The sequence below is a fragment of the Hippoglossus stenolepis genome, chromosome 3 (genome assembly GCF_022539355.2).
Source record: "Hippoglossus stenolepis isolate QCI-W04-F060 chromosome 3, HSTE1.2, whole genome shotgun sequence".
In the NCBI taxonomy this organism is placed as follows: domain Eukaryota; kingdom Metazoa; phylum Chordata; class Actinopteri; order Pleuronectiformes; family Pleuronectidae; genus Hippoglossus; species Hippoglossus stenolepis.
This window is the reverse complement of record NC_061485.1, coordinates 21,835,308-21,845,393: the sequence shown is the minus strand read 5'-3', so window position 1 is coordinate 21,845,393 and position 10,086 is coordinate 21,835,308. Positions and strand designations below refer to the sequence as shown.

Below are 10,086 nucleotides of genomic sequence, written 5' to 3'. Positions count from 1 at the left end.
TTGCCACTTTGGAACAACACCAACATCTGTAACTACAACACTGACATGTTATTACCATATAAAGTAAAGATATTGGGGGCTAGCGTATAGACACGTAGTAGACACAGAGCAACATTAGTATTCATTTGGAGTCATGCTTGTTTCCAACTGAGGAAAATTCACTCTCCTCTGATTCCTGAAGGACGTATCTGGCTGTTGATGCTGCCAAATGCAGCACTGTTGCTTGGTGCAGCTGATGAGAGCTGGAGGACTCAACTAAAACAGTACAATTTTGAGTCGTAAAACCAAAACAATGAGCTGTTGCTGCTTTAAGGAATAATCCACTAAAAATCTAAATCGTCAGCTTGGATTCACAGCAGTAATAATGGTTATCCAGAGTCACAGAGATTAGAAAATGGTCATATCGAATAACATCTATAAAACTGTATTAAACCACCTAAACAGTTTCTCCACATACGGTGTGTGGGGTTGAGGCACCATGCCTTAATGATCACTCTGAATGTGTCTTCTTCTACGTCCTCGGATAAACCACAGCTGTTGTTGGTAGCTGGGTCAAACCAAAGGTCAAAATTGTTTTGATTATCATTTTGATTATTTTTATTTCATGATATCGGAGAGACACAGATGGACTGACTGACCAGTGATGCCTGCTGATCTCGATTATGGCAACAATATTCACAGAATCACTTCCTGTTCCGTGATTTGTCTTCAAAGTAAAAGCATAACGGCCATTTGTTGCTGTAATGCTTTATACTAAACAGAATTACAGAGCTTTTATTTTTAAAAGTTGTGAACTTGGGTCTGAATATTGTCGGTTGCTGAACAGACCTCTGAAATGCAATGAATGATCAAATAATAGCATTTCAGTAAATCATTAAAACTAACACACACGTGCACAGTAATAGAACAAATTCAGTTTCATTTTATGCAAAACATTGACCATAAAATCTTCATTGAAGATAAACCAGGTTGGATGAACACAAAGTGTTCTAACTTCAATCTGCACCATAGACTGTTTATAAAAAGAACTCTGCACATGACGTCCAGCAAACAACTGTTTCAGGAGGACTCACTAATGACAAGGAATAATTCTAAAGCAGCTACTGAGCATTTACACAGAACAAGAGAACAGGCAAGAATAGAACGGGCACTAGGGAATATAAATGTATAAGAAATCTCCCTTGTTTTAAATGGTGTCACAGCAATGTGTCAGTGTGCGACTTACACATGTATGTAATGTGTGTTACTGTGTTCTGTAGAAGCCTCAAACAATCAGCTTGTATTCCTCCTGTGTTTTTGGCCGTCTCAGCTTGGCTCACTGTATGCCTCTGGCCGTCTCTCCCCTCTCTCCGCGGGACTATGGGATTGATTGATAAGTTCTATTGCTCCTGAAGGGAAGAGGGGGATCAGTACATGACTTATCCTCTCTGTGTGGGCATGGAGGGACGAGGGGGTGGGTGTTCCCTTTTTTGTCTTCCTGACTGCCCATTAGGCCCTCTTTACGCATGTCTAGTTTTAAACAGTGACGGATGATCTCATTTCCTAAAAAGCATTGGGTCGGTGATTAGGAAAGTGAGGTGTGAGGGCTTTTTTGTCAGAAGAGAGCTCTTGCGTGCAGTCAGCTGGTGCGCTTTTCATCCTGGTCATTTCTGCTATTTTCTTCTGGACAGAAGGGGCCAATTGTTCCTTGCATAGCAGCAGGGTGAATCTCAGCATATATTGAACATTATGGTGAGCTTTTGTATCAGATTTAGGTGATGCAGGTTTATGCAGGTCCGTTTCCAAAGTAGCAGGAAATGAAACACGAGTTGCTTGTAAGTGATTTAATCTACATGCATTGTATAAGCATGTCCTCACCTGAGCCTCTTAGTCTTTCATTGTGCTTAAATGGGTGAATACGTGGTGCACACACTCAGCAGAAACAACAAAGTCTTTGTTGTCAGGTGTGGACAGGCGCCCTCTCTCTCGGCTGCAGCTCTGCTTGTTCTCCAGATATCCCTCAAGATTTACAGCTGTGCGTTAAGCTATCCCACACTCCTGAGAACAGTAGGTGCACAGTGAGAGCACCACAGAAGACGTGATGACATTCAGCCCAAATCGCAGTCGCTGACGGAGCCAGAAACCTCAAGCTCGGACTGCACGGAGATAGATCGCTCTTTCCTGTGTTCGCTCTCTCCCTCAGCGTTTCTCTTCCTGTATTTATTTGACATATGACTGGCAGGGAGGGAGGCGGGTGCGGTGGGAACCTTTATTTGGAGGTGGCCATCTTTGGTTAGTTCAGGTTTTGGCTTCCAGAGACCAATTACAAGGACACAGCCAAATTGGTCCGATTTGAGTTATCCATTGCTTACTGAATGTACATTAGTCCCACTTTTACAGAGGAAAGAATCTGAAAAGTGCTCTAGCAGATGTTTCCTTTCACTGCTGCCCATGTGGGTTTGCAGGAGGGAGAGTAGACTGATTGACTGCTGACGATTGAATATAATACACTACATACACCATAGTCCTAGATCAGTCATTAAACAACTGAATACACAGAATGCATTAAGTAAACATGAAGTCTTCATTATTCCAATTCCGATTCAATTCTGAAAATCCATGTGAGAAACTATATATAGATAAAATAGCCGGATGAAAATACTTTGTTTTTAGTTAATACCTGACAATGAAAGTGTTGCATCACTGTGACGAAAAAATTCAACAAATCCAGTATCCAATTTGAAATATTTTGTCAAATGTTTGTGCTGACGAGATGTAATGTGGTAAATGAGCTTCATAGGAGCTGCTACACGGATATGGACAGAGTCCAGCTAGCTGTTTCCCTGAGTCCAGCTTATTTTTTTCTCATCAAAATGTTAGCAATAGGAATATTTGCTGAAATGTTGCACTAACACTGCCCACAATGACCTAATACAAAACAATATGTCAAAGGGACGACCAATAAAGGGGATTCTTGACATTGGAAATAGAAAATCGACAAAGATTTTCTAAACTTATTATATTTATACTTATATTCCACTTCCTTTTCCAGAGCTCTTACATCCGAGCTGCAAACCAGTTATGGAAAGTAAGTTAGTAAGTAGGTTTTGTGCGAAATAGGCTTTTTTTTTTGCTCAAACTGCAATTTCAGGAAGAACTTTCCCTTAAAAGTCCTTAAAGTGTTATGGATGAAATCTCATCTATCTGACGAGCAATGAAGATCATGTCGTGTGGTTTAGAGCTTAGGGACTTTGATTCAGGATAGTTTTGTCAAATTAAAAGGAGAGTCATCACTGTAAAAAAAACTACCTGCTTTCATCATATGGAGGAACTTCCCATTCGGTATCAAGCTTTGATGCACGTGTGATGGCTTGAATGGTGTTGACAACCTTGCTTGGTTCTAGTCCTGCACATTTCTGTGAGACTCTGCTTTCTCTTCCCACATGGTGTCAGTGCAGAAAACTAAACTGCCACAACATTCTCGGGCTCAGTGCATGTGAGGAGTAATGCTGACTGCTGTTGCCAGGCAGTGGGAGGGGTTAATGTTGTTGACTGTTTGCCCTCTTAGCAACCAGCTTGGTGGTCATGCACCCTCTGACTGCATCTGTCTGTTGAAAAAGTCTGTCATTCTCTCACTTCCGCTTGGTGTTTTACTCACACTCTCACACACGCTCTCGCCCTGCTGACCATCCTGCGAGCAGGATCGCTCGTCTCCTCCTCATCACCTCCGCTCAAGGCAATCATTTCCATTCCCCTCTCCTCTCTCGCACTCACTGATCTCCGAGAGATGAAAACAGACTTTTTCAATTATGGAGAGCCGTTGAAAGTGTTTGCTGCAGGCTGCTGAACTGCTGCTGCTCTCTCTGCCCCCCCTGAGATCCTCCTGCTCTTTTAGTGCGTCCCTCCCCTTCACCTCATTCCCAGCACTGCCAGGGGGAAAGCGGGAAGCGGTGAGTAACTTTTAAACATTTTCATCCTTTTCATTCTGCTGCTGATTTGTTTTTGCTTCCGAGGCGCTGATTGTTGGAGGAAGGTTGTCTTTGGAAGGGTGTCAAGATTTTCCCCTGGGTGGTGTAAATTGGGCGTTTTGACGCCTTCAGTCCACAAAACTAATCCACTCAGTGATTGGTTGGTTTACTTAAGGACACTGTTGAATTATCTGGATGATTTAGACATAATGGAATGTTTGAATTTTGGCTCAGAGTACATGCAATCCATGTTGTGTGTGTTTCATGTACCTGCATCCTTTCAGGAGTGTAATCATAATTTGAAGTGATTGTGCTTCTGCGTTAGGGTGCATTAGGACAGACTAGTGACCACAGAGTTAAAGTGTCTCTTGAATCTTGCCTCTCTGTTCCCTCGGGTGCTACTTCGTTGGGCTGCCAGTGCAGTTGTCAGGAGTGGGTGTTTTTCTTTATCTTTAGACAAGGAGAACCGAGACGGATGTGAGACAAATGTGTGTCATGGGAGAAAGACGAAGAAAAGGGAAAAAGGCTGAAGATGAAGTGATGAATTGAATCGAAGGGATAGGGGAATAAAGAAGCACGTGAACGACAGAAGGGAGAAGAGGAAAAGGCACTTGAGAAGCAGCGTCTTGTCATCTCAGCTGTTGTGATTTATGTGGGCTGACAGCACACAAATCTCACAGCATCTCACAGCTGTGCGACATGCCTTGCCTTTTTTATTTTTAACCCGGACACCTATATCAGGCTGCGAGGCCCAGGCAGCGACCAGACTATTGTCTCCCCAGCTCTGTACTTGTGGTTCCATGTGTTTCAATCTTCATGTGCCAGGACTGTGTGTGTGTGTATTTGTGTGACTGTATCATAGCATGCCTATATATGACAATATCAAGGGCTCCTTGCCTTAAAGCCTCCGGTGTGTGTTCAGCCTCAAATCCTGTCCGATGTGACAAGTCTAAGAACAGTTTACATGTGCGGGATCCAGCGCTGGCTCAACCGTCTTTATTGACCATGTGAGTGTGTCCGTAAATTGCCAGAGTGCATTCCACACAGACATGCTGCCAGCTCTGTTGATGGCACCCTCGTGTGAGAGGCTGGTAAAAGACTAATAAGGGGAGGCTGGAGTTAAAGCCCAGCCCCTCATGCAGCTTCCTGCTCCTCCTACACCCCGTGCAGCTCGCACTGTCTCTGCACCTGGGCCGCCAGCACCCACCCACAGCGACAGCACCGACAGAAGTCTGCCTCCGTGTTGACTGATTTAAATGTGTTGCCATGGGGGCACACTGTGTAGTTTGGTGTGTGTATCGAGTAATCAAATTAACAGTGGCATTACAAGATAAAATGGATTTGTTGACAGCTGTGGAAAGACTTGTCGTCTCATCCTATTACCACTTCCTTCCAGAGCTCAAAACAAACATCCCTCACTTCAAAGATTCTCTGGATTAAAGAGGGACACAAAAATCTGCCGAGCTCACTAAAGATGAAGGAACACGAACATTTAGAGTCAGAGGGTGAGGGCGGGCGGGAGAAATCAATGAATAGGATTCTGTGAGTGGATCCTCAGTCAATCTTCAGGTAGTGAGCGTGGCATTGATTGATTTTGGTAAGCGGTTTCCCCCTGATGCCAAACCTCCTGCCTGTATTTTGCGTGCTGTGAAAGAGGACCAATCGATGTGAAGGAGCTGGCTCACAGTGGTATATCAACTTGGCGCTGCATTGATTTTTTATTTAAGTCCCATTGATTTTAATCATAATTACATTTAATCATCTGAGTCTCTAAAAGGATTGTAATTGTAATGTTCATTCAACTTCTGTTTGCTGTAGCCCCCCCCAAAAAATGTCTTCTGTTTGTTTTCTTTTTGTACAAAAGCACTATCGTGTTCTATCATACCGCTCCTTTCTGTGATCAGTATCAAAATTAGTCCAACACTTCACACCATGTGAAGATTTGCCTCCCACAATAGTCTTCACGTGTTGAAAATGAGACTTCATCTCTTGGCAACACGGATGTGAGGAACATTTTATAAATGAAAGACAGACAAGAGACCTTTTCTAAATCTGCGTTCTGCCCTGTACTTGACTTGTGAAACGGCACTATTCAAAGTTCTCTTTCTGTTTCCAATTCAAAGTTCACTTGTAGCTGGGTACAGATTAGACATCAGGAAGTGTTCTCACTGTTCTCATTTTCTACCTCTGCCTATTGAGATAAGGTTTTCACCCCATCACTCTGTTGGTTGGTTGGTCTGTTTGTTTGAGAGCAAGATTACACAAAACTACTGGGAGGATTAACATGAAACCTACCGGGAAGTTTTGGTACTGATCAGTATCAGGGGGAGGGTCCAGGATTTGATTTAGTTTTCACTTGAACATTGCAAAATAGGGTGTTTTTCCACATTTTAGTTCATTCTTTAGAGAAATACTTTGTGGATCTTAATCTAAAAACAATCTGAGGATTGATATATATGAGTGTGTTTTAATTCGGTGCAGACCATGTAAAAATCTGCTTCTAGTGATTTTAAATGTGGTTTCATAAGGGGACTGTTGGGCCATAGCAGAGGAATGAACCATTCTAGTGCCGTTCTAGTTCTGGTATGTATTGGGGGCCGACTTGTGTGGACTTAAGGCAGCAAAGTATCCCAGAAAGCGCTCTGTTCCAACCAGCCACAGTAACTGTGATTATATTATATTAATATTTCAATCTGGAGTAAATTGGTGGACCAAACATTGCTATCCATAGAGACCTATGGCCAGTAGCTTTTGTTCCTCAAACATTTGGGTGTCACTAGTTTATGTATCATTAGAAAGAACCTTTGGAGGATGACTTGAGAGGGAAGAGAAACTTTCCCTCTATCTTTTCATTCTTTTTGTTACATCCTTTCTTTTGTTTTCTATTATGCATTGTTGGACTGTACAGAATCTGTAATTCGTATCTTTCCAGTGCCAGATAACATCAGTCTTGGGACATTTAGCCGGCAATCGGCTCTCAGGGGTCAGAAAGGAGGGAACTTCAGTGAACTAGAAGGGGAAATGGATAATTGGGTTGAGTCACAGTTATGATAGAATCCATTCAAGTGATTAGAGTCAAACAAAAGCTCTGTCATCTCCGCTGAAGTCACTGAAGGACTTCTGAAGGTCATTTCAATTAAAAAAAATATCAGCACGAGGTTAATTTGAATTAAACAACAGATGGCAATAGATTGCAATTATAGTCCTTTGTGTACTTAGCCATCTTATCAGACTGGCCTAGTCTGAGACGTGTCGGAATATGCAAATACCCCAAAATATACACACAGAGCTCTGGAGACGACCAAAGGCGAAAAGTGCAGCCAGGAAAAGCAGACTGCCACTCACCTCTGCCAAGCCGGACTAGTGATAAGGTCGACCGTGGGGAGATGTCTGCACTCAGGACCTGTCCGTCAAACACAAGAGCCTGCTTCCCCCCACTCTTCACACGAGAGTGATGGAAGTGATTAGAGAGGAGGAGTGTGGGAGAGGACGAAGGAGAGACCAGGAGACAGATATAGAGTGGCTTGGGAATAAGAGGATTGAGGCAGATGAATAAAGAGAGACGAGGGGGGTCAGAGAAGGGAAAAAATGGGCCAGGAAGGAAAGGCAGAATGAAGAGGCATTGAAAAAGAAATGATGAAACTCTAGAGGGAGTGAGTAGGGGTCTGTTGTAGAAGCCAAACCAACCATCATACAGCAGCATGTTGAAATGTTAATGTTAATCTAACCAGAGCAGCGTCCTCCATTTTCTTCCATTTCAACCACAATTTCACCTGCTGTTCTAATTTGTTTTTCCTGTTTACCTCCTAACCTTGATTATGTTACACACATGAAGACAATCACCAAAAAATCTCATGCAAATCAAGTCATTTTCATGCGGAGACTGAACAATAGAGCTTTATTCAAGGTTCACAATGGAGGACAGTTTTTTTTTTTTTTTTATAAACACAACCGGGATTAAAAAATGTAAAATAGGCCAGCTGTTTTGGAGGGGGTTACTGGGCAGATGTGTCATCGCAAGGTGACTGGCTGAAGAGTGGAAACCTTCGCTATCCTCTAGCTGAACTTTTTCTGTCTGATCTTTTCTGCTGACGAAGGGAGGAAATGAGTTTTTGCCTATGCCACATTTTCAGCAGCGGATGGTTTGCATCCCTCTTGAGTCATTTCTGTCCTTGATAACACACATGCAGTTACACAGAGAATATATTGAGACTTGCTCCATCTTTTCCTTTTTTTCCCCCCCCTCCCACGGAGAGTCATCAGCGATCAAAGAGGCCCCAGATGTTGTTCTTCATCTATCTCCTTTCACCATCTCTTGACATTGTTGTGAAAGTGGCCTGAGTAGCGTTCATTTAGCTGGGGGGCTGCCTCCAGCCCTGTTAAGCGTTCATTACTCATGAGGAGATGGATTGGAGTGTCACGGGATGAGGAGCGACCTCAGATCTCCTCTCCTGCGCGAGTTAATAAGGAAATTAGACGCGCAGCTGAGCCAGGACGTCAGAAGTGAGCTAATTTGATTTTTGTTTCACACCTCCCGTATTTTTTCCATCGCGTTCGGTCAAGAACACAGAGCCCCGTAACCCGACTGTCTGTGGAAAAGGTTTCACGGTCGGAAAATTTGGTGGCGGAAATAAACTTTGTTTTTGATCCATCTGCTGCATGTGCCACCCAAAACAGAGTTATTTCTGGTTTCACAGCAAGCAGAGGAAGTGCCAGCTCTCGCACACTTCATTAAAGTCCTGATGGAGGATAATTATGGACTGAATTACAGCAAGAGCCGTGGTTTTGCATGCTCTTAGCCGAGTCAATAGCTGTTCCTCTGTATTCACAAGTTCTCTGAGGCTTTAAGCTTAATTTACTGTTTGTGTGGGTCTCACACGATGGAACTGGTAAAGCATTTGCCATTATTTAGACTGAAGTGAGCTTCCCTGCACTGACCTCAGCCGTCAAGCTCAGGGTCATGTGTCAGTGTTTCAGTGTCAAATGTCTCCTGCTCTGGTCACTCTGAGCTACTCCCAGAGGTATGACTGCTATGTGGAATAAGCCTGGAGAGTAAAAAAGGCTGGAGAGGGGCACTTATAGAGCATATAACTGTCAGTTTGATCAGTGTTTTAGATTGCGAGAGAGAGATAGGTCGCGGCACATCCGTTAATCTTCCCAGAGAACATTGTTTAAATGTTTTATTGGTTTGTTTGTGATATTAATACATTAAAACCACTGTGTATATGTGTCCTCTTTTTCCTCATCTCATAAAAATATATCTTTATGACCAGAAATCATATAAAAAAGTATTTTAATGTTTAATCAAAGCAGTTTATACGACGTACAGTCATATCATGGCATTGCTGCAGAGCTGCTGTGTTGCCTGGGAACTTTTCCTCTGTCTCTATGGCGACGTGCGGAGAAATCAGACTCGTCTCTGCTCTCCTTTTATCCTCGTTTATAATGCCAAGTTGCCATAAATACAGGACTTCAGGGAGCACTTATGGCAATACACCCAGTTTGTGGGGCAACAAAAGCTTTAATTAGGCCGAATGCCAACCATATGGGACAGCAGGTAGGCTCCCCACACGTGTGGTCTAAACACGCACACAAACATTAAAGTACATACACACATTAAGAAGATTTGGAAAAGTACTGTAAAGGGCTGAACACACACAGGCTCTGTGCTGTAGGCTCCTCTTTTTGACTTTTTATGCCTTATGGAAGAGATTGAAGCCGATCCAACTGTTGGTGTTGCCATCTGTGCAAAACTACATGTTTATGTCTTACACATATATTTTTTGCAAACTATATATCTTCACACAAAAGGCCTTAAAACACACAAATTAAGTTAAAAGGCCAATGAAAATAAGCACAAAGTTATTTAAAATTATTTAGATGGCCAATGGCAGCGGGGACAAAAAAGTAATGAACACATACAGCGCTTGTTTAATCAGGACACTGAGAGAAGATTGATGGTTTGTTCGCTGCTGGTGTATAGTCTTGTAGCTTTGCCTTTTTTCAGTTATCCAATATTGTTTAATGCTCCAAAGTCATCTTGTAGCTGGTCGGATAAAATTAATCCTCTGAACTTCTGAAAAAATTATAAAATATCAATGTGATTCTTTAACAGACACAGTGGACGCCACCACTTGGC

The 10,086-nt window shown here is 42.7% G+C and overlaps 1 protein-coding gene across 1 annotated transcript in view; it reads left to right on the top strand.

Moving 5' to 3' along the window:
* Positions 1 to 3,722: 3,722 nt before the first annotated feature.
* prickle2b (prickle homolog 2b) overlaps positions 3,723 to 10,086 on the top strand; it is a 51,312-nt gene continuing 44,948 nt past the window's right edge. The window contains exon 1 of the mRNA XM_035151578.2: positions 3,723 to 3,929. The gene's annotated coding sequence lies outside the window, so the exon portion shown is untranslated. The remainder of the gene's footprint in view (positions 3,930 to 10,086) is intronic.